Source organism: Octopus sinensis, linkage group LG7, assembly GCF_006345805.1.
Source record: "Octopus sinensis linkage group LG7, ASM634580v1, whole genome shotgun sequence".
NCBI classification, from domain to species: domain Eukaryota; kingdom Metazoa; phylum Mollusca; class Cephalopoda; order Octopoda; family Octopodidae; genus Octopus; species Octopus sinensis.
Genome location: NC_043003.1, coordinates 31,515,827 through 31,539,902, shown reverse-complemented (window position 1 = coordinate 31,539,902; position 24,076 = coordinate 31,515,827).

Here is a 24,076-nt window from a genome sequence, read left to right as displayed (position 1 = left end):
TTGTACCTAGGTGTAGCCTTGAGACTCGTGATATGTTCAGTCGAACGCTTGTGATCGTGCGTCAACTGCAGTATAAATCCGTCTTTACTTCAGTATGTGCGTTTATGTTCCTCTAACTTTGTTTTGTGCATGATAGCGATTTCATTGATTGGACCTTGGTGTTTTACAATTTAAGGACCTGATTTACTTGGATCCTGAACTTATATATATTATAATATATGTGTTCGTAGAATCAAGTGGCTATCATAAGAAGCTCCTCTAGCGCACTCGGCTAACAAACCACATATTAACCGAATACACAGGAGTATAACATCGAGTTCCGGTGCTTTTATGAGCTGGCTTACTTTATCTGCAATGATCTGTAAGTACATAGTTGTATTGTATAATGTGTAACATAGATATTCGTGCAGACACGTAAACACATTTTATTTTACACTGAAATGACTATTACATGAAGAAGGATATGAAATGGCCGCAATCCTAAGAATAACAAGTGGTTAAATAAATATATTCATCTCTCGTAACACCCAAACTTTTTATTGTTTGTACACACACACACACACACACACGCGCGCGCGCACACACACACACACAAACACACACACACACACATATGTATATATAAAATTGGAATGACCAATTTTAAATACTATTAGATTTTACTCACAAGGTATTGGAATCTGATATGTATACCATTCTGCCTATGTAATGGATCTACAAATGCAATATCTCTGCATATCTCACATCTATTTTCATTCCTCCACTTCACTCTCTATTTCGTATCCTATCTAAATTAACTATTGCTTAACCAATTTCTCACAACGTCCTCGATGAAGCGATATAATAAATATCCTGGAAACAGCTGTAAGACATATTTATAAATGTTCTAAAATCTACACAGCCTTGGGTTCTTTTATCTCATTCTGGGAAAAAAATTATATATATATATTATACTTTTAAAAAATGTAAAGACTCCCTTCGATCATAAATGACCATCGGATTGCACATAGAAAGTTACCCTCCCAGGCACAAGTTCGGGCAAGATTGTTTATGAAAGACCACCAGTTGCCCATGCATAATAGCCTCTTCTCTCCGTGCCACCGATGTTCTCCAAGAGAAAGGCAAAGGCCGTTAGAACTTAGTACCCATAACGTCGCAACTAATTTCCGCATTTGAGTGAATTGAAGCAACGTGATGTATAAATGTATATATTTATGTGTATGTATGCGTGTCTGCGTAAGTTTCCGTGGTTGTACCGGATATGTAGGTGTAGTACAAAATATAAGTGATATAAGTATGCTTGCACGGAGACTTGATTGTGGTAAAAAAAAGTCTCTTTCTTCGCAGCCATTTTGTTTTGGATTTGATCCAGCTATTCAACAACTTCTGCTCTCTTAACTATTTGATTAAAACCTTAAGGAAAATGTAATTGGTACAATTAACCTGTCAGAAAATCATTCGAAGCGATAGTTCTTGTTCTTGGGTGATAAAGTCTATTTGTGGCCCGCATCTTGAGGGTCCTCATCGATATTCAATGTATTTCAAATATTCCGTCCTGGTTTTCGGTCTAGGGTTATCTTCTTACTAAACTGAATTTTATTTGTCCCCACTTCCAACACTACGCGGAGGGATACAATTACGACACAAAAATACACTAGAGTTGATTCAATCGATTTGACATTTTCGTTCATAAATTGCTATACTTCAGCATCGTCAAAATCGCGAATGTAAATCAATTTAATTCACAGCAGGTGTAAGTGACACGTAGACAGAATTTTATCATGTTTGAATAACCGTCTATTTACAGTCTATAGTTATCCTACAAGGGCTGATTCGTAGCACGATATTTTAAATTCTGTTTTCACGAACAGCTCGGGACACATGCTTTTAATTTGGTAATTAATTTCATTGATAGAAATACACGCACATCTATATATTTTCTAATTATGCGCTGCTGGAAATATCAGCGACTTACTAATAGGGATATTAAACATGTATTAGATAGATGTAGATATATATATGCACATACATACATTCATACATACATTCATACATACATACATACATACATACATACATACATACATACATACATACATACATACATACATACATACATACATACATACATACATTACTTGTTCATATGTCTTTAAAAAATATGACGACAAGCGGTGCTTTTTCGTTTGGTTCTTAATTTTTGGCACGACTTCCTCAACTTGGATTTTGTAACTGAACAACAGCCAAGTCGTCGGCTGCAATAAAATAAAACATTCTTAGAGAGAGAAGTTCAAGTAGGTGTTGTTCTAAAAAAATGGCGATTAACAAACTGGGGACTCTAAAAGTAGGTAAATACAAGCGTCCAGAGGAGGAGAAAGAAATTAGTCGGATGGAGAGGAATGGAGATGGAACAGAACAATCTGGCTTCGAAAATCAGTGGCCAATGTGGTATTTAAAGTCACTTAAAAAAGGAAACGAATTATCAACAGTATTTACTCAATATAGTATCAAATATGGTGATAACATTGATGTTGAGTACACAAAGATTTAACAGGATGAAATATAAGGGAGTAAATGTAGGCAACAAGTAAGAGTCTATGTTTCTGCTATTTAGCTCCATATATCGAGAAAAGAATGATCGAGAACTTCTGCATGGCTGTTCAACATGGCAAATATAACAGACAAATCTCCCTCAAGTCTCATCTTACTGCCTTAAAACAGGAAGTACATTCTAGAAAGCGTACATCAATACCTGGATATATGATGGTTCTTCATTGATTGAAATGTCTTTGATCATAGGACGGCTTAAAGCAAGGCTGACACAAATCAAAAACAATAGTGGCAGTAGCAACAGCAAGCTCATCGAAAGAGACCAGGGAACATCTTTTTGTATTCTTCTTTTTCTATAAATCAATGACACCCCTCTTTTATCTTCATCTCTCTCTTTCTCTCGCTCTCTCTTCCTCTCTCTCTCACTCTTTAACTCTCACCCCCTCTCTCTTTCCGCTTATATTTCCTGCAGGTCTCTGAGACATCTTAACTCGCCTTTCTATCTCAATGAAACTATCTGTCCACTCATCTACATACCTACTTAGAAAACTGTACACCTATGAATTAGTCTTCTCTTCTAAATAGATTTAACACGTTCTCTGATTTTTCCTCTTTACTCCTATCTCTCCGTCCAACAAAAAGTGGGTTTTATATTCCAGTTTGGTTGGTTTCTTTAGTTTTTGTTTTCTTTTGCATTCTATTACTTTGCATCTGTTTGGAAATACATTTTCGTTTCATTTTCATATTGCCGTCTCCCAACTTTCATGATTCATATCATTTTGTCCATTGTTTTCCACCTCAGTGATGTTTATCCCTCTATTTCGAACGACACTGCGGTCTGTTTCTTTTGTATGTATGTATGTATGTATGTATGTATGTATGTATGTATGTATGTATGTATGTATGTATGTATGTTTGTGAGTGTGTGTGTGTGTGTGTGTGTGTGTGTGTATGTACATCTAGAACCACGCTAATCGCTCAGGATTTCACGATTTTCTATGAATCGATTTTGATAAAACTTTTCCCAACTGGTTTGCACGCTATGGCAACACCATTTTTAAGTTTTCGTTATTCTGCGTAATGTCCTTTTTTTCTATTTCATTCTTATTATTCACATCTTGCGCAAGTCACGCTAGTAGTTTTGAATGAAAATAGTCCGTCAAGACATTTTTTCTTTTCAGAAAATGAAGGGTAATGATACACATTAAGCATACATTGAGAATATATTTAGGAGAACACCATAATAATATTACAACATTTATTGACATAATGAATCATTTAACCACATGAGCGCCAAGGAAGAAATGAATAGATTGTGGGACCTCCAAGACAGTGACAGCTAGAGATTGAAGGAATACTGGCCGTAGTTTACGTGGGAAACCTAGACAAACAAGCAAAACCCTTTTCACCGTCTCCGGACTTCCTCATATACCGAAAACCAACAGAAATCGCATCTTCGGGACCATGGCTTCCGAGCGAGAATTCCTGAAACTACCTCTTCACGGGATTTCAAAGCTTCAAAGGGCCCAAAAGTACACAATGTTAGGTTAGAGTTGTGTTCTGTTTACTACCGAAACCAGGGCGACTCTTGACGAACCTGACGGTTGGGAAAACGGTTGGGTCTATTTTGGAGATGAACGTCACCAACGTTTACGCCGTTGACAACCGAGTGCAGGAGTCATGTTGTGAGCTGATATCATAGGGGACAGACTTGTTGGTCCAGTTAAGGTGCGTGAAGATGTTAAAATGACCGCAGCTGCCTACTGCAATCTTCTCATTGAGATCTTGGATCACTGGCTAGATGACATACTGCTGTCACTTCTAAGTAATCTCGTATTCATGCATAACAAAGCTACCTCCCTTTCTGCTAGAGTCTTACGGCATACGAGGTGAAAGGTTGATGGTATGGCCGCTAGCATCTTAAGATTTCGACCCTATCGATAATCTTTGGTCCATCATTAAAAGATATTTTATGACGATGGAGGCGTACTTACGTCGGAAGATGTCATATGGGCGACCATCAAAGGTACAGCAGAGGCAGTCCAGCCTGCTACTTTAATAATTTCACAGATTATATAACTAATAGGGCTTGTGAAGTTATCAGTCGAAATGGCGCTCATGTGGCCAAATAATTCATTATGTCAATAAATGTTATAATATCATTATGGTTTTCTGTTAAGTATATACTCAACGTATGCTTGAGATATATCATTACTCTTCGCTTTTTGAAAAAAAAATTCTTGAAGGACTATGTTTATTCAGAAGTTATGTGTATAGGACTTTGTGGATTTGACAATGGCCTTCGACACAGTCAACATCCAGGCCCTACCGATGGTTTTGCGTAAGCTTGGCTGACCAATACATATCGTGAAAATGATAAGGTTTTTCATAATGGAAAGAACGTACTTGTTACCGTTGGATGATGTTTTAAAGTGGTAAATTGAGTGAAACGAAGAGATATTCTTAGGCCAAAGTTATACTTTTCGGTTGTGCTTACAAATGCATTCAAAGAAAGCAGGGATTGTGTGTATATTCATTATAGAAGCACCGGTGAAATATTTAATTCGGGAAGTTTATCAGGGAAAACATAAACTTTTACCTTTCTAATAAGACATTTCTTGTATGCAGATGACTGTGACTTGATAACTCATTCAATCAGTGACATACAGTTGTAGCAACTAATGCTTGAACTTGATGAAAACCGTATAGCATTTGGGCTAACAATATATTTAGATTCAAAATATTGGTATGTTTTAACCAGATTCCTACTCATACGATGAACTATGGATTTTTCCTCGAAACACAAGACTGAATGTTGTGCAAAATTTACTCTTCATGGAAATATGTTGTTTCGTGGAGTGAATCGTCTTCTAAAACTATCTCAGGATTTCAACGTATGGACACACATACACACACATATATATACACACACAGTTGCAGCGTTGGAGGTGTTTATAATTCATTTAAGAAACACACAAGAACCGTTAGATTCACTTCAACATTTAAATTTAATTTGCCAAAATATGTTCGTCGTGTTTGAAACTTAAAGTACTAACCTAATTTTCTGCTGATTAAAAATAATAAAAGATACAGTATAGATATCTCTTATTATTTTTAATCAGCAGGCAATTAGGTAAGTACCTCAAGTTTCAAACACGGGAGGTTGATATTATATACAGTGACTCACTTTTTTTCTGGAATACTCGATGGAAATTTATGAACGGAGAGTCATTTTAAAATGCACATTTTTCATATAACCTCCTTGTTGAAGTGGAAAATGCTTGGAAGCATTTGAAATGCAGAAATAATTACATACGCGCGCAGACACATGCACACACATGTACATACATGCACATGCACACACACACTGACAGACATGAATTCATCTTACATCATGCTTAGATAAATTGATAGATAGATAGATAGATAGATAGATAGATAGATAGATAGATAGATAGATAGATAAGTTTCTGTATTGGCCACACAGGGCTGCACACAAATGGGACAAGTTACAAGGTAGAGCTTTTCTTTTGGGGGATGAAGAGAACAAAAAACAAAAGAAAAAAAAGGGGTGGCGTAGGTTTTCGATCAAGAGGGATCGTAAAAGGGAAGAAAAGAACAAAAACAAAAAGAAAAATAATTGAATAAAATAAAAAGAATAAAAAGAAAAAAAAGGAAAGGAAAAGGAACAAAAGGAAAGAGAAATGAAAAAAGAAGAAAAAAGGGGGAAAAAAAAGGGGAAGAGGAAAAAAAGAACGATCAATAGGGATCGTGTATCACAGTGTTATGATATATGGTGTAAAGGGGAAAGCAAGTAAGGTTTATCCGTGGGAAGAAAAGCCTACGAAAAAGACCACGGTAACCTTGGTCAATATTGTTATATGTTACCACATTTGTTTGCAAGTGGGTAACCCTCTGTTTTCAATTTCTGGGTTCATAGGATTATGCTCAACGTGGCTTCGATAGATAGATAGATAGATAGATAGATAGATAGATAGATAGATAGATAGATAGATAGATAGATAGATAGATAGATAGATAGATAGATAGATAGATAGATTTGCATATATCTTTGCATATTCATAATCACATACACACATAAATTGCCTACGTAGTTTTTGAACACACAAATATAAGCCTAAATTTTCATATATATTTTTAATTTTTAGACACGCTCTCTCACTTTTTCTCCCTTTCTCTCTCTCTCCCCTTTTCATTCTCCCAAGCTCCGTCTCACTCATTCACTCCCTCCTTCATTCTCTCCCACTCTCTCTCTGTCTCATTTTTCTACGCAATAATCAATCCCTTCTTACATATATATGGCTACCTGGCCGTCTTTCTAAAACGCTTTGATGCTGCACATATTGAAAAATCTGAATTACTTGAAACATAACATATAAATGATATACAATCTATTTCTGATAACATACTACATTTTACATATTGATTTTGATGTGGTTGTGCTGTACTATCATCATTTCGGATTACATATAGATTTGTTAAATATACGTATCGTTAGCTGTTCATGTTCGGCTATATATTTTTTTTCTTTTTAGCATACAGATAAGTCCATATCCAGCAGATTTATGATCCAAGTCGCTCAAGCGGTACCCATTCAAACATTTTCAGACCGTAGGGCTTTCAAAGCTCGGTACTAAAAATTATTCCACTGATGTATTGTTTAACCTTATATAGTGTAAAATACAGTGCAACATTATTAAATCTATACTTTGATTCTTTGACGTCAGTAAGATGGGTGTAATGTTGCTGTTTTTTGTAGATGGTCGAACGTAGATATTAGAAGCATATTCTTTCTCATAGTGTTATTGTTGTTTTGCTGGAGGCTTTGTATTTTTGTTATTTAGCCCAGTTCAATACTTATAGAGTAGACATTTTATGATCTGAGGTGGTTAGATGTTGTGCTTTTAGTAATAGGTGCAAAAAATATTACACTATCATGACGTCTCACAGAATGCGGAAGGCTGTTTTCTATTGATATACATATTAGATAGCAACTCACTAGTCTAATACACACATACACACGCGTGTGCACACACATCACACACACACACACATAACTGTACTTACAACTTACTATACATTTGCTTCCAGTGATTTGGTATATTTTAGATAAGAAATCTATTAATATGTCTGATAATTTCTTTAATCGGTAATGCAAAAGACGCTCCTGCAATGGCCACCCGACTTTTTGCTTGGTTTTCAAACAATGTCCATCTCTAAATTACGTTATCCAACAGGTGTATTTTTAAGATGATAGCCTTTGGTTTGCTGTTATTTCTAGTAGATTACGTTACCTCTTGGACGCCTCCTCGTCGGCGGCGGTGGAGATGGTGATTGTGGTGGTGGTGGCGGTGGTGATAGTGGTGGTGGTGGTGGTGGTGGTGGTGGTGGTGGTGGTGGTGGTGGTGGACGTGGTGTTGGTGGTGGTGGTCATCGTCGTCGTCGTCGTTGTCCGTCGTAGTGTTTATCGTGATGGTGGGATTCTTAGGGGTAATGTTGTTGCTGCTGCGAGTATTATTGGCGTCATTGTCGTTTAAACATATCTAATCCCCCAACACTAATTATTCCGAAATATTTTCCGATACAGAATACAAAATACTAGAGGATTATATTATCTAAAGTGTTCTTTTTTAACACAATATCCATATAAAGACAGCTAATACCTATTTCTAGCCATGAGATATATCAAGCACATAGCTGTATGTTTAGGAAGTTTGTTTCGCAGAATCCTTTTTCCTGGCGGTGATCTGGCAGAAATGTGAGCACGCCGGGCGAAATGCTTAGAGGTATTTCGTCTGCCGCTACGTTCTGAGTTCAAATTTCGCCGAGGTCGACATTGCCTTTCATCCTTTCGGGGTCGATTAAATAGGTACCAGTTACGCACTGGGGTCGATGTAATCGACTTAATCCGTATGTCTGTCCTTGTTTGTCCCCTCTATGTTTAGCCCCTTGTGGGCAATAAAGAAATAAGAATCCTTTTTCCTGGCACCTTAGACAAGATTTTTCTAAAATAAATTCGAGTTTACGATTTAAATTTGGTTGACAGAAGCTCAGTGAAAGTCAACGGGAGGGTAGGTTCGTAGAACTGATTGATTGGCTTAATCCCTCCTGTAATCCTTGAATGGCTATTGCAAAGTTCATATTATTACAAGCATTTAGTGTCAGGTCTCGTGTACTAAGGTAATGAAAAACGATATGTTTTGTATTTAAGATTTCATAGGGTAAATTTGAAAGTGTTCTTATCAGGCAAGTCAGACGATAATGCAGAGGTCGTTGCGTTGGCTCATCTCACATTAAATTCTATATATTGATGCTGTTGCCGTAGATCAACGGTTTTAGTGGTCGATCGAGCGCCAATATTTAATCCATAGATTCGTACTTCCAGATATATCACCTACGTACACCAAAGATAAAGGACTCTATCAGATCGTTTTCCAGTTAGAAATAGAAACCAAATCCCTTCAAATAATACAGAGTATCGTTTTACAAAGAAGTATGCATTGCATACACTATGTATGAACAAACGAGAAGAACGACCAGCGTTAGAAAACTTTCGATCAGCGTTTTTCTCGATCTGAAATGACATGAAGCTCAAAAAGAATTTTTTAAAAAAAGCATTACAGGATTAATAGTATATGTTAGAGTGAAAGAGAAATCCCAGTAGTGTACTCACTACAATTCAATGGATTATATCACTTGCTTAAAAGCGGAGTTTTGCGCCAATGAGCGAAATCAATGTTGGATTTCATGTATATGATATGCAACGAGGTATACAAAGAATAGCAGAAAGTTGAAGATATGAAAGAAATCGTAAATATCACAAATAAAGATAAGCTGATGTAACATTTAAATCATAGAGGACTATAAAAGCTATGTTTATTGGAATATACGCATGAAAACTGAGTACGAAAATATGAAAGCTAAACATTAGTTGCTTTGTAAGAAAAAATGTGTTAAGATTTGCGTAACACACACACACACACATATATACATATAGATAGATAGATAGATAGATAGATAGATAGATAGATAGATAGATAGATAGATAGATAGATAGATAGATAGATAGATAGATAGATAGATAGATAGATAGATAGATAGATTGAAAGTTATTCAGGTGAAATTGATAGAGATGGTTCTGGAGCATGAGAATATAAAGAAATTATATATATGTTCATGTATCTGTCTATCAATATATCAAGCTTCCATCAATGAAATTAAAACAAAAAAAATTGTTCAGTAGATTCGAAATAACACTTAAGAGATCTCGCTGCAAAATATAGGGTACTAATCAAGAGAGAAAAAGTTTAAATTAAATAATGAAAGACTGTCGTATGCAAGAAAGTAAAACCACGATATGTAGCAAAATACATGTGCGTATGCACGTACGTATAAACATATCTATATATGTGTGTGCGTGTGTGTGTGAGTGTGTGCATATATATATATATATATATATATATATATATGAAATATATTTATATAAGTACACGTACGTACATAAACACACACACACACATATATGTATGTAAATAGGTATGTATATATACCACTTAGGATACATTTGGATTTGGATACGGGAAGAAATGGCCGTTAATCGATATTTGCTTTTCCTCTGGTACCTAACTGGAAGCTAAGCAATTGTCGTTATAGATAAAAAGAAAAGAAGAGACATTCTTGAGTTTCTTTCTCGATAGAATTAAATCCATTCTTAATATGGAACCCTTACGTATTTCTAAATTGCCCATTTTGTTTCCAATGAATAAATACTTCGATATATTTTTATTCCTTTTAGCAGCAAATTTTTCTTTAATATTTTTTGTTTGTGTTTTGTTTTGCTTTTTTTTTTCTCTTTTCCATAACAGCCAATCTATACAATTGTTTCGTTTGTTTTACTGTGAAGCATAAATTCTACTTTTCTATCGAGAGGCAATATACATTTGCATTATGTAACTCACACAACAATCAAATATCGGGTGCGTTCAAAAGTAATTGTGGTTATTATCCATCAAATTTAAAGCAATAGATTTCACTACACAATAAATTTTGATTATCTAAAAAATAACTGTTACAATCTACACATTTTAACAAGCGCTAAACAAGTCTATTTATTCCAGTAGTTACGCAACAGACGAATTCTTTGAAAACATTCGTGCTGCTGCTTCCTTGATACAAAACGTCTTTGAGGAAGTTACACAAATGGTTAACTGTGATAAATGGTTGGTTGCTGTCATAGAGAAGAAATGATTTTTTCGATTGACGAAAGTCAGACGTGAGCTTAACATTACTTGTTACGCTTGGTTTTTGAACTGACAATATTCGCACGCCCCATCTTTGCTACATTCACCCACCTTTTTTATAAAATTTCACGAGACAAAACCTGCCTCTCCATTCTCACTTTCCTTTCCAAGTGGTTCTTGAAAAAGCTGACGAGCGATTGGCCAGAGAGGTAAGTGTTTGTCTCAAATCCTTTGGCTCGAGTCCACCACACACATTCTGTCACTATGGCCACCAGTACGATGAAGACTACCTTGCCTTCCCGGTTGAGGGAAAGTGGCGGAGCAAACGTGACGATAGACTCGGCCGACAGGTGGACTCATCCCACATGTAACAGCAGGCGTTGGGCATAAGCCCACAGGTCCGAAATGGTTGGACACTGCACGAGTGTGTGCAGAACGGTTTCGTCGCTCTGACCGCATCTCGGCTAAGTCTCGAACTGTGCCTGTAGAGCTTATCCTGAACGGGTAATGCTTCTCGATAGCACTGCCAAACCAAGGATCTTTGGTGATTGTTCATAGGTCCCGGCCCGAAAGTTGTCCTAAACAGGCGGGTCAGGTGTTCCTTGTCGACGCCCAGATTCTGCCCGAGAACGTCGTCGCTCCTCTCCTCCACTAATCCTCTATAGAACTCCTTTGTTGTAATGAAGTCGCACAAGTTTGGTCCCGGACGGCAGAGTTGCTGGAGAGCAACGCGACACTCGCTGTGCCATTCACCTAGCCTCGGTCTCTGTTTAATCCACAACTGCAGTTCGGTCAATGAGAGGAGCTGCGGGAAAGCGTGCCGCACAAACGGCGACCACACCTGTTCACCGTCGTCTATGAAGTCTCAGCGCGTGTCTGCACATCATCAACCATAGCATGCCTCGCCCTCCATTTAGCGGGTGTTGACAGCAAATGCATGGCCTAACCATCAGAATGCTGCCCCTCCACAATAAGCGGAAGAGTTTGCGTTCCCGTTTGGTGAAAATAGGGTCGGGACAATGCATGACGGTCAGACGGTAATCGAAGACGGATGCGATGTACGCGTTCGCCACCTCCACCCGACCTATTAGGGACAGCTTCCTCACGGCCCATTGCTGGGTGAGAGTGGCTACCCTAGTCGTTATTTCACCCCAGTTCTTCTCCATTTGGAGGTACGGACCGAAGTAGACTCCGAGCAATTTAGCCGGTCCGTCGGTCCAGCGTCCCAGAATGGAGACGCTGTTGGACGGCATGGCCTTGCTTCTCCAGGTGACAAACCGCGAGCCCACTGACTTTTCCAAGTTAATTTTTGCCCTCGTCGCCGCTTCGTATTCTTTTAGTGTAATATATTAGTAGGTTCTATATAATTATACTAGCTGAAGGTGACCCGCTCTACGCGCGGGTAAGAGTGTGGTTGTTACTTTCTGTTGCTTCCTTTCAGCACGTAAAAAGCACCATCCGAACGTGGCCGATTGCAGCGCCGCCTTGACTTGCTTCTGTGCCGGTGGCACGTAAAAAGCACCAACCGATCGTTGCCGCTGCAAGCCCCCCCCCCCCTGGCACCTGTGCCGGCGGCATGAAAAAAGCACCCACTACACTCACAGAGTGGTTGGCGTTAGGAAGGTCATCCACCTGTAGAAACACTGCCAGATCAGACTGGAGCCTGGTGCAGCCTCCTGGCTTCCCAGACCCCTGTCACATTGTCTAACCCGTGCTAGCACGGAAAACGGACGTTAAACGATGATGATGATGATGATTCTCCGTTTTTGTTTCTCTCTCCTTTCTCTCTCACTTTCCCACTCTCTTACTTTTTTTTTCTCTCGGACTCTCCCTCGCTTTCGCTGACTCTCTATCTTTATCTATCTCACTCCCATTTATAAACAACAGAAGATCTTGAGTAAGTTGAGAAATAAAATATTTAGAAAGATCAATCATAAATATCAGGCAGTGGAAACGGAAAGGTCTGCTTCAAGGCAGACAGCAAAACGCTAACTTTTAAAAGGGACAGACGAACTTGCGAGCTGAATAAAAATAATAAAATATTGGAAACCAAAGTTTGAAGTGATAGAATCTGAGGATAGTAGAGTCACCATGGCTGGCATTTCTTAACGACGGTCAGCAACGTATTGACAGTTTAACGGCTAGCGTAAAATTTTGAACTTGATGTAAAAGAAAATTCGTAAACACCAAGTTTTGAAGTGATTCTTTCTCACGACAGTAGACTCACCATGGCAAGCATTCAAAACTTCTTTATCATGGACGGCAACACAATGACGGTTAAAAGGCTGGCGCAAATTTTTTAGCTTGATGTAACAGAGAATTCCTAAACAACCGCTCCTTGAAATTTTAATCCCCTTCCAGCCCCATTTAGACCCCTTTTCACATTTTGGTTAATATAACCCGATTTCATTCTGGTCTACTGGAGCCACATTTTATAAGATGAGGAATTTTGTCCTAGAGGTGACGCCTTTCATTTGAGGAAAAACATAGTTGTCATGCAAACTTGCCAGCACTTTTAACATAGGTGTGCATATTTTCAGCTGAATCGACCGACTACGTAATGCACACATTATATATATATATATATATATATATATATAAGAAACTGGATCACTTCTATAAGGATAGAAAATTGAATTTAGACCAGGTAAACTTGCCCCTCTTCATTAATAATAGGAATAGAAACTTTCTTGGAACAAATGGGAACAACCTCCTTACTAATAATGAGTGCACCATACCTGTCAGAGATAATATAAATGAAATAGATCATACTACTACTACCAATACTAGTACTAGTGATAGGAATATAGCCGATAATGTGAAATTAACTCATTCGTTGATTTTGGGTTTGGATGATGATAACAATTGTAACACTTATAATGTGAATAGTAGTATAGGGGTGTTGTCCAATTTTAGATTTCCTCATTCTGTTAATCTTTGTAATTGCAGAAATAAAAATAAATGTGTATTTGGTAATCAATGCCTCAGGAAGGAGGTAGTTTACCAATGCACTGTAGATACACAATTGAGTAGTAGGGTGTATATCGGGGCAACTATGAATAGCATAAAACAAAGATGGAATTATCACAGATATACTTTTAGGAATAAAAATAGAATGTACTCTACAGGGCTAAGTGCATACATTTGGGAGCTTAAAAATAAGAACTTAGATTTTAGATTAAACTGGAAAATACTAACTTCAGCACCTGTGTATAATGGAAAAAATAAAAATGCTCTCTATGTATTAATGAAATTTTCTTCATTATTAAAGCGGGTCGGCAAATTATTAACAACATTAATGAAAAAAACTTCTTTTGTATTCATAGGCTACCGTTCACCTTTTCTAGATTCAAATAGAACTTAGCACTTCCACTATTATTAATTTTTTAACTCCCTTCTTTAACTAAATATACCTGTGGTCTTCTATAATTTCTAAGTATACAAGTTATATATTTTATAATTTTATAATTTTTATAGCTACATTTGTATAATAATTAATGGATGTGTCTAGTATTATTGGTTCTTGTTTTTTGTATGTGGGTTTTTGTTTGTTTTTTTTTAAGAGAATTGCAATATGACATAAAATAACATATTCATTTTGGTACTTGCCTTGTAATGTGTGATTTTTGAAGTTTTCCAATATTGCATAGTATATTGCATAGTATATATATATATCTTGGGTAGATACCTAGCTCTGGATAATGTAATGATATTGTATAATATGTAATATATGAGAGCCTTTTGTGAGTTTGGTGGGTTTAGGTTGAGATTATAGGTTTTTTGTATGTGTTTATTTGGAAGGTTTTTATTGTATATTTGGTCTTTTTGTACTCACCTTAATTTGTATCTTATGCTATTCACTGATAAACCTTTTTCATTTTTTCATTTTCTCATTTACATGCATTATGCTTTATAATTATTACCAGCCTCATATATTTAGTTTATATCTATAGTCTTCTGGATCTGTACTTTAAACTATCCTTCCATACATATTTACTTTCAACAATATAACATATATATTCACTCTACTTATTATTTTTATTTATTTTCCATTTTATTGTAATATTATCAATTTTTGCATCTAGTCTTCTATTTATTTATTTATTTGCCTATTTAAGTGTAGATGTTTACATACATATCAAGTCATCTAATTTGCTACCTATTTATTTTTTACTTATTTACTTATACTGGGGTAGTTTTATACATACATATCTATCATTTATTTTTATTTAATTTTTAATAATATATGAATACATATATACTGGTTTGTACTTATAATTATGTGTATAACCGTATTTATTCCTTCGTATTTATTCCTTCTTATTTATTTTATCTCTTTTCATCTTAAGTCTTTATAATATAAAATTTATTTAAAAAATTTTTGTGATGTTCTCATAAGCGTTTACATTAATACTTCCCCTTCTATTCTTTAATGCCTAAACTGGTATATTATGGCACTATATTTATTAAGTTAATAAGTGACTTATTTATAATATTTAAATTAATATATATTTTATATTTTATATTTTATAATTTAGCGTACTTAAAACCATAACAAACTTACGATAAATCTAACAACCGTATGTTTACTCTGCAACAAACCGGTGTTATAAATTTTAAGTTACCCATGAAATAAGTATCTGACTTAGTAACATACTGATATTTAAAAATATATTTATATCTAAATTAGGCGAAGTTTCGCATGTCGTAGCACAGATTTCCGTCGATTTCCGTAAGAAGCTTTTGTTTTTTTACATAAGTAGTGAGAGCGAGGGAGACTGGGAGGAGGCGATTTTATGACGGGAGGGTTTCTCTTTGAAGTCGGCCTGTGTGTGTTTGATGGGGTGTTGGAGACGGACAGTGTGTTGTGTGGGTGAGGTGCTTCTGTTAGTGTGTGCGAAGAGACAGAGAGAGTAATGTGTGAAAGAGAGAGATAACTGATTTTTTACTCGGTGTATGTGTATATGTATGTATGCATGTATGTGTATATGTATGTATGCATGTATCTATGTATGTGTGTGTGTGTAAGTATGTGTGTGTGTATGTATGTATGTATGGCCGATTCATCGTAATTTTTTACTCGGTGTATGTGTATATGTATGTCTGCATGTATGTGTGTGTATGTTATGTATGTATGTATGTATGTATGTGTGTATGTATGTATGGTCGATTCAGTGTAATTTTTTACTCGGTGTATGTGTATATGTATGTCTGCATGTATGTGTGTGTGTGTGTATGTATCTATGTGTGTGTGTGTGTGTATGTATGTATGTATGTGTGTGTGTGTATGTATCTATGTATGTGTGTGTGTGTATGTATGTATGTATGTACTCGGTGTATGTGTATATGTATGTCTTTCTCTTCGCACACACTAACAGAAGCACTTCACTTACACAACATACTGTCTGTCTCCCACACCCCATCAAGCACGCACGGGCCGACTTCAAAGTGAAACCTTCTCGTCGTAAGGTCGCTTCCTCTTGGTCCCTTTCGCTCTCATTGCTTATGTAAAGAAGTGGAAGTTTTTTGCGGAAATCGACGGAAATCTGTGCTACTACAACCGAAACTATGCCCTAAATTAAATATTTTATGGAATGCATGAATGGTTCTTCTTTTATTATTGAGGCACAATTATAATTTTGAAGGACTAAATTGTAGCATAGTTGCTTCCCTTTTTGTTTATCTATGTGCTAGTTGTTGCTTGTAATTATGTATGTGTATAAGTGTATGCATATACATATTACTATGTGTGTATGTGCGATTGATCTGTAGATGCGTGTGTGAATATTGGCGTTCCCTGACTAACAACCGTATAATTTTCTTTTGTGATTTAAATTTCAAACCAATAGCCAATCGAATTAATCTATATTTTCTTTACCTAGTGGTCAGCATTTCTTACTCATAGTTATTTCGATCTTGTAAGGATGGACTTGGTGCTAACTTAACTGTATCTATTTTTTATTATTTTTTATTATTATTATTATATTATTATTATTATTATTATTATTATTATTAATAGTAATTTTTATTAACTTTTATAGCTTTAGAATCTTATGAACTGTACCACGGATTTAATTATTATTTTTCATCTCCATATATGTTAGCCTTTTTTTATATATATTAAAAAAACTATTAGCTAAATATGTATAATATCGGTACTTATTGATATTAATATATACACTATTATATATTTTGTTTTATTTTGTTCTGTTTACCTTCCTTTTTTGTACAAATGTGTATTATATTTATAAGTGTAGCTTTATGATGTATAAGTTTTTATATTTTACATTTTTATATTTTTATATTTATATGTATATGATTATATAATATTTTTCACTATTATAACAAATTTAATTTAATTCTCTGAAGAGGCCGTGGGGCATCCTTGTTAATGCCTCATTTATACCTGCCTTTATGGCTTATAGGTTAAATGAGGTATGACTGTCCTCACTGCCGAAACAGCTGTCAGTTTTGATTTATTTGCATATTATATTTGAAAATTTTTTACTTATATCTCTTTATCTTTTTACTATTACTGTATATCTCATTTCATTTTATATATTGCCTTTACTCATATGTAATGGTGTATTAAAGTATGGATTGAGTATCATCGGATAGTTGATGTTTTACTGATTTAAGTATATTTCTCCATTCTCTAATTTTGTAATATATATATATATATATATATATATATATATATGTGTGTGTGTGTGTGGTGTGTGTGTGTGTGTGTGTGTGTGTATGTGTGTGTGTGCACGCATTATATATACACATGTATACAAATGAGATATATATCTGTATAAATTAAATTAGAGATAAAACCACTAATAGGCAAATCAAACAGTGAAAAACCAAAACAAAAACATAAAAAAATATATAATATAGAAAATATAGAAAATATAAAATTGAAAAATTTAAATTATTTAAATTGAAAATAAAAATTATTAAATTATATTTATAATTATAATTTGTTTAAAAATATATATAACTATGAAAAAGTATGAAAAAGTTTAATATACATAAATACAGATATATACACTTTGTATATATACATTATATATACATATTTATATATAGAACACACACACGCACATACATTATATATACATATTTATATATAGAACACACACACACACATAAATGAACGCAAGAATATCTGATTCATAATATTTGTTCGCATGCTCGTGTGTTGTTGGTGACAGACAGATACATAAAAGAACGCCGAACTGATGGGAAGGTAGGAAACAGAGTGAGTGAAAAAGAGAGGAAATAGCGAAAGTGACAGATACATTAAATAACGGTAGTGGAATTGTCAAAGTTATATATGAAGGGGAGTGAAAAAAAAACATTCCTGATTACAATTACTAAGGATGCTGTGCTCCAGCATGGCATCAGTCACTTAAATGAATTCAGTAAAACAATACAAAAATAGCTAATGCCTCTGTTTTCTACAATTAATTGCTCGTATTTATACGATGTCCAATTATAAGTACATTTCCATCACAGTTACAGAACACTCGATCTTTTGCATATTTACATAACTGTGTATTCCTCTCTTTCCCATTTCCCTTTGTTTTCATTTAATCATTCATGTTTCACTGTTTTCTTATACTTCCAGCGAAAATGAAAAAGTTTACGATAATTTGGTCAATTCCCAAATGAAGTTCATTGATCATTCATTTTACATTGTGTAGTTTCTGCTTTTATATATTTTTTTCTTAAATTCTTCTCCATTTCCATGCCAAACAACTATGATATCGTCATGCTTCAATTTCTTATTTATTCCTTTGCTCATCATATAACTATTTCATTTCTCACAACGTTCTATTATCTTCTTTATACCGTGTGATTTAAATTTTCCACATCCAATTTATATCTGTCATTTGAAAAATAAAAATCATTATTTTGCATTACATACAATATATTACTTTACGGAAACTTGCTTTGCAAGATCGGTAGATCATCAGAGTATAAGAGAAAAGATAAGTTTAGACAGGAACTGTGTAGAAGCCTGTCCTATATATGTATAAGAAGGTGCAGAAAAGTTCCTAGTTTTAGGAGTATCGCTAAAGGCCTGGTTGGATACACAACGTTCCGAGTTCTTTTACAGAGCTTACAAAACTGCTGCAATAAACGTGTGAATGTGAGAGGGGAATCTGTAAGTATGTATGTATGGGTGGGTGGGTGGATGGATGTATAACATATTGTGTTGTCCGGAAAGTTCGTGCCGATTTTTAAAGGAAAGAAAAAGGTCAATAAATACTTGCCATTACATTTTTAATCAACCAAATATGAACCGTTTTGTTGCACAATGCGTCTCCATCTTTCCTTTAACTTGAAAATACCCTCTTCCCAGAAATGAGGTGGTTTCATGGCAAAGAATTAATCAAGGTATCTTTTAGATAGACAAACAAGCAGACGGACGGATGGATGGATGGATGGACGGATGGATGGGTGGATGGATGGATAAAGCAGCCGCATGCATAGAGATACATTCACACACATACACAAACACATACATACACACACACACACACACACACACACGCACACACACACAGAAACATGCTAATAGCTTACGAGGGAAACGCAAGAATTCTTGGTTTTCTGTGAATCGATTTTGCTAAAAATTTTACCAATGTCAATCAATGTTGTAATATTATTATGGTTTTCTTGTTAATATATAACCAATGTAAGCTTAATATGTATCATTACCCTTCATTCTGAAAACAAATGTCGAGATGGGATGCTTTCATTCAAAAGCTATTTGCGTGGTTCCAAGAAAATCTGAATAGTCTGAAATTAAAAAAAAAGACAAGATGTTTAACAGAATAATGAAAACATAACATAGGTGTTGCTATAGTGTGCAACATATATATATATATATATATATATATATATATATATATATGCAAATACATACATGTACACACTTGTACCCATATATGCATGTGTATATATAAATATATGTAAGTATGTATATGTATGTATGTATGTATGTATGTATTTATGAATATATATATATATATATATATATTATTTACATTATTATGTGATTGAACGCCACGCATCCATTCCCAAGTAAGTTTTATTTTAATAATTCTGATGCGACACTATTCTATCACTATCTCTCTTTGTCTCCCTCTTCTTCTTTATATTCTTTACATATTCTATTAAATCTTCCTTTTTCTCTCCCATTCTCTCTCTCTAATTCTTCTCTTCCCCCTCTGATGGTTCTCAATCTGTCCCCGTCTCTTCCTCCTTGACAGTCTCGTTGCTCACATGTGATTAGCGGCCATCTTTATTTCTGTCCTCTGCAGCCACAGGCATAGCACGTATTTTTGTCTGTCTCCTGTCAAAGCTAATTTCTCCAGCGTTCACCACTTCACCCCGTTACGGCTTAACAGTTCTTACCGTTTGTTTTCACTCTCCTGTGCGTGTTACCAACTTTGATCCTCCGCAAATCCCAAATTTTATTTAATTTGCCTCGCGGGAGCAACTGTTTTGACGAAGATGCATCTTGTCCTAGTGCTCGAAAAGCGGAGTAGGTAAAGCAGTGGACAACTGTTGAAGGGATTGTTCTTTATGTTGCCTGTCATATTTTCCCGTTTGTTTCTTTCGTTGTTCGCAAAAAAGTTCGTTTTCCATGTTGTTGTATTTCATGTCCTCGTTTTTCATTTTTCCATGCTGCTTACGTTTTTTGACGTCCTGTACCGATATATGCATGTATATATACATATATGTGTAAGTATGTACTTATATGTAAGTATTTATGCATATATATATACATAAATATATATATATATATATAATATATATATATATATATATAATATATATATATTATATAATATATATATATATATATATATATAATATATATATATATATATATCTATATATATATATATATATATTATATATATAATATATATATATATATATATATATATTATATAATATATATATATAATATTATATATATATATATATTATATATATAGGTGAGAAAGTTCGTGTGTGAAAGCACGTGGTTGAATATATAGAAAATAGAAAAAAGTTAAAAAACTACAGAAGGCTTGTTTTAAAAGGTTAAAAAATATAAGCCCAAACTTAACCACTCCAACATTCTTATACAGAGAAACTCACCCCAAAAAAAGGCAAGAAATATTAAGCGATTATCTCCCTTACACCGAAAGAAATTACTTATTACCTCCCCTTACCTGGAACTCTTCTTTACACTACTTAACGAAATCATAACGATGTAAGAAATTTGAAAAGCTGAACGCGAAACCGGTCATTTCTACAAATGTCATTGTATGAAAAAAATTTATAACATTCTTCTGACATAATGACTCAAATATATAGTTTTTAACCTTTTAAAACAAGCCTTCTGTAGTTTTTTCACTTTTTACTATTTTCTATATATTTATATATATATATATTTATATAGTGACGTATATTTGCCATTCAAATATGGCTAACCCCCAAGGGTGGATGCTACTGTAGTTTGTAGCCCCAGGAGGACACCTCCTCCAGCTGGCTATAGACACATTTTAGATACACTTTAGCCCCTCCTGGGGCTACAAACTACAGTAGCATCCACTCTTAGGGGTTAGCCATATTTAAATGGCAAATATACGTCACGATGTGTTGTAGCTACTGTTTATAACTCGCTCTGAGATTTATTATATCTATATATATATATATATATATTATATATATATATATTTATAGATATACATATATATATACACACACACACACACATATATATATATATATATATATATATATATATATATAATATATATATTTATACATATATATATACACACACACACATACAAAATGGGACAAGAACGCAAAACATCCAGATAGACGATATAAGAAAAACACGGACGGGACATTCGATGCATATTATCTTTAGCATATGTATATATACATATATGTATGTATACATAGACCCAGGTGGCTGGCCTGTGTGGGTTATTTGTTTTAGCTGATATTTAATTTAATTATGCAAATTTTATTCATGTCCTCCACACTTTTTATATAACTGACGCCTTTGCTGGCTGGAGTTAGGGTAAGGCAAATGTTGTAATGATGACGTTCATTAAATTAGAAGCACATGACCACACCTCTTTTCTAGTTTCCAACCTATGAGAATATTTTTGCAAAGAGATTAAGATAAAATTACTTGTTTGCTGTTTGAGACATCCTATACCCATATATGCATATGTATATGTGTTTGTGCGTGTATGTGTGTGTGTGTGCATATGTATATTTTTTTATATTGTTATTTGATTGAAAGCCACGCATTCATTTCCAAGTAAGTTTATCTTAAACTTTTTGATGCGATTTTTCCCTATACATTTCTCTCCCTCTACCGTTTCCTCTCTCATCCTTTCTCTAATTCCTTTCTCCTTCCCTTCAGCATTTTCTATTTGTCCTTCTCTCCCGTACACTCTCTCTCGTTACTCACAAGTGACCATCGTCCATCTTTCTTTTCCTCCCGTAATGACCTTTCTTTTTTTTTCAGGGCTGTCCTAGAGGTTGGACAGTCCTATCTTTCACTTCTCTCTTTTGTCAAAGAAAATATATCTCCAGCGTTCGCTATTTTACCTTCGTCTGATCTAACGACCCTCCATGTTTGTTTTCATGCGGTTTCTTTGTGTGTCTCCACTGCCCTGTTTTTACTAACAGCTTTTGCTCTCCATAAATCCCAAATTTTTGTATGACTTTTGTGGGAGCAACTGCCTTCGAAGTCTCATATTGCCGTTCAATGCTTGAAATGAGTAGGAGATAGGTAAGCGACAACTGATGAAGGGTCATTCTTTATGTTATTTGTCCTGTTTTCCATTTCTTTCTCTCGTTGTTTGCGTATTCAACTCATTTGTTCTCGTATTTCATGTTTTTTACTGTTTGTGGTGACGTCCTCTACTCATATATGCATATATATATATATATATATATATTATATATATATATTATTTATATTATAGGATTGAACGCTACGCATCCATATATTATAGTATAAAATTAAGTTCAATACAAGTTTAAACTTTTAGCTCCTACGTACGTTTCATCATTAAACCTATTTGGAATTGATAGTTGAATATTCCATGTCCAAATCTAGTAGAATATTTAACTTCAAACATGGACGTACACACACACACACACAGGCACACACACACACACACACACACACACACATATATATATATGCTTTTATCATAACGCCTTCTATGGTTTGTGTTGTTTAGCAAAGTGTGCTACACAGTATATAAAAGTAGAAAAGTTTCTGCACAGAAATATAGGACACGCCCTCAGTCACGTAAGACTTTGCTATCAGCTGACGAATTATCCCGTATTTTTTCAACATCAGTTCGTGACAGGTCACGCCAGCGGTACCAGTCACGATCGCTTTTGGTATTGTTGGAAATTAAATTATGAAGATATCTTGTTCGTCAGTTTATGAGTGATAGCAACAGCAGTGCCAGTCACGAACTGTAGTGGTAAAGAAATCAAAGATTAGGATATCTACGTTCCAGAGCGAAATAGAGTTGGCGGTATATTCGAAAAAACAAATTTACATTGAGGCAGGTAAGTATGGAGGCTTCATAAACTTGATTAAAAATCTATTTTTTATGCATGTCGATAGAGAGATTTGACTTTTGGACTGTGCTAAACGGAAACAGTCTAGTTTATATTTTAACGTTGTATATGTTAGGCAAAACTTTGAAGATGATATACTAATCACTTATCATTAATGCCTGTAATATCTTAAGCTTGTGAGTAATGTGGGGATTATTTATATGAAAAAGATTTAACAAATCTATAAGAATAAGCAAATGAGACAACTGTCTCGTAACAAATTAGAGAATTAAAGTGTTGCAGTGTTCCATACCGCTTCTTCAGCTTTCAGTTAAAGTTTAGAGTAATCACAACTCATGATAGAATTGTGATAAGTTTTGAATTATGCTTGTGGCATTTGGACAATAAATTTTTGAAGGGACAACAATGACCGGCTGAGAGATTTGGAAATACGGCATATTCTTTTAGGACTGATGAAACAAAGTGGATCAATTCTATATGACATGCATAATGTTTTAGTACCATAAACAGAGGGAAAGTGTAAGCGGATATAAAAATATTTAGGGCCAAAGTGCAGGAGTGGAGGATGTTATCCTTAGATCAGAGATACAGCGCAAATAAAAGCAAGCAAGTTTATTCCGATAAAGATATCTGAGACATATGCAGTT